This window comes from Dasypus novemcinctus, chromosome 17 (genome assembly GCF_030445035.2).
Source record: "Dasypus novemcinctus isolate mDasNov1 chromosome 17, mDasNov1.1.hap2, whole genome shotgun sequence".
Classification (NCBI taxonomy): domain Eukaryota; kingdom Metazoa; phylum Chordata; class Mammalia; order Cingulata; family Dasypodidae; genus Dasypus; species Dasypus novemcinctus.
This window is the reverse complement of record NC_080689.1, coordinates 71,526,797-71,529,348: the sequence shown is the minus strand read 5'-3', so window position 1 is coordinate 71,529,348 and position 2,552 is coordinate 71,526,797. Positions and strand designations below refer to the sequence as shown.

Here is a 2,552-nt window from a genome sequence, read left to right as displayed (position 1 = left end):
TCCTATTACAATAATTTAACCAGAGTCTGAATTTAATAACTTAAATGTGATATAGTTTATAGAATACATACTGGATGGTATCTAAACTAACCTCTTTCAAGTGAAGTGATAATTAAAAGATTAAACTTAGTTTCAATTTCTTCTTAGAAGAGTGATGTCAGTCAGTATTCTAGCAAAAGTGATGACATCCCATTATTGTAAATGCAGAATATGTTGATGGATACATTACTTTGAATTCTATGTGATTGAAGAAAATAATTTTAGGTACATGTGGTTCTGTATTCTATGTGTGAATTTTTAATAGTGCAAGTTTGTCATTAAAGCTGGGTTTAACAAACTCTTTCTGACTTTTAAAAGTTAATGATGAGAGTACTTCCTAAACATGAACAAAGTTATAAATTAGTGACACCAATTCTTTCTCCTCTCTGTGTGATAATCTTTGTGTAGCATTAATTCCTGAGGTGTATTTGTTAATGGATCATACAGCTTACATGCTTTTCTTTCAAAGGCAGCTACCATCTGCTTTACAATGTGATCGAGAAACAGTGTGACAAGCTGAGAATGTAGAAGTGAACAAAAATTCAAAATAAATTAAAAATCCAAAGTACAAGTTCTTGGCTGTCCAAGTAAATCTGGTCTTCAAATGATTGAAAAGTTTATCATCTGTATAGAATGACTTTACTAAATGTGATGGACCAAAGTCACAACTAAGGTGTATCACTCCAACACAGTTGGAAACCCAATTTTGAATCATGTTTTGCAGTATCCAATTCTCTTTGATACTGTATCTGATTTTTTGCATCAAGGAAAAAAAAATGCTTATAATCCTTGATTCCTGATACCATAGCACCCATTTCCTGCATAGAATATCTTATAATTCTCCTCTCTGGGCATTATTTTCTTTTGTTAATTAATAATGCAGCAATTTTGAAGAAAGTTCTTGCATCTATCTCCTTAGGCAAAACTGAGGTATGTAGTGGAAGAGTTCTGCTCATCAATATTCTATAGGAAGTGAAGTATCTCCCATTTTGTGCAGAGCGGCCATGATCTGCTCCCTAAAGCCAGACACTGCCTCTTAAATCCAGTTACCACCTCAAGATTTTCTAAGCAAAGCAAAGTTACTGAGGGTTTTTCTTTTTTTCTTTATTAGAGAAGTGGTGTTTTTATAAAACAATCATGCATAAAATCCAGGATTCCCATTCACAACCCCACCCCAACATTTTACATTGGTGTGGGACGTATGTTATGAATGATGATAGCATACTTTTATAATTGTACTATTCAATAAATTCCATGGTTTAACTTAGGGTTCACTCTTAGTGTAAATGTAGGTCTATGCATTTTAAAAAATTTGTTCTGTTACCATATATACAATCTAACATTCTGCCTTTTAATCATATTCAGATAGACAGATATTTCAGTGCTGTTAATTGAATTCACAATGTTGTGCTACCATCACCACCAGTCATTACCAAAACATTTCCATCATGAACATCAGTGTGCAAATATCTGTTCAAGTCCCTGCTTTCAATTCTTTTAGATATATACCTAGTAGGGGGACTGCAGGGCCATATAGTACTTCTATACTTAGCTTTTTGAGGAACTGCCAAACTGTCTTTCACAGTAGGTGCTCCATTTTACATTTCCACCAGTAAGGAATGAGTGTTCCTATTTCTCTGCATCCTCTCCAACACTTGCTATCTTTCTTTTCTTTTTTTGAAATTACCCATTCTAATGGATGTGAAATGTTTCCTTGATGACTAATGATGTTGCTTTTCTCTTGCCACTTTCAAAACTCTCTTCTTGTCCTTTGCATTTGGTAGTGTAGTCACTATATGACAGGGCATACATTTCTTCATATTATCTGGTTTGTGTTCTCCAAACTTCTTGGATATGCATATTCATGTCTTTTGCTAAATTTCTTTGACTATTCATTCTATCCCTTTTATTCTTCTCCTCCTGGGACTCACATGCTATGCATATTTGTGTACTTAATGGTGTTCCATTGCTGTCTTATTTTCACTGCTAATATTTCTTTTTCCTTTTTCCTCCTCAGCCTGACTCATTTCAAATGTTTTGTCTTTCTGTTCACTGATTCTTTCTTCTGCCAGCTCCAATCTGCTCTTGAAGCCCTTCTGGGCATTTTCCATTCCAGTTATTGAGGTCTTCAACTCCAGTAGTTCTGTTGGGTTCCTTTTTAAAATAGCTAGCTCTTTAGTAAGACTCTCATATTGCTCACTCATTATTTTTCTGATATCTGTTATTCCTCTGTACTCTCCTTCATCTACTTAGAAATTTTTTAAATGTTTTGGTTGGTACGTACTCATTGTCATCATCTACATTGGTGTTTTCTATATATGTATTCTCTTCCTTTTGATGGACCATTATTTCCTGCTTCTTTGTTTGTATTGTACTCTTTTGTTGCACACTGTAGATTTTAATATTTTAAAGTGTTAACTCTGAAATTTACTACCTATAATGTCTGTTTCTTGGTTTTGTAACCAGCTGGTGATAAGACAGAGAGTTTCTTGATGTTCAGCTCTCCTGTCAGG

The 2,552-nt window shown here is 34.1% G+C and overlaps 1 pseudogene; it reads right to left on the bottom strand.

Annotated features, from left to right (window-relative positions):
• Positions 1–399: 399 nt before the first annotated feature.
• On the bottom strand, positions 400–995 carry LOC101417930 (coenzyme Q-binding protein COQ10 homolog B, mitochondrial pseudogene; annotated as a pseudogene).
• Between the last annotated feature and the right edge of the window lie 1,557 nt (positions 996–2,552).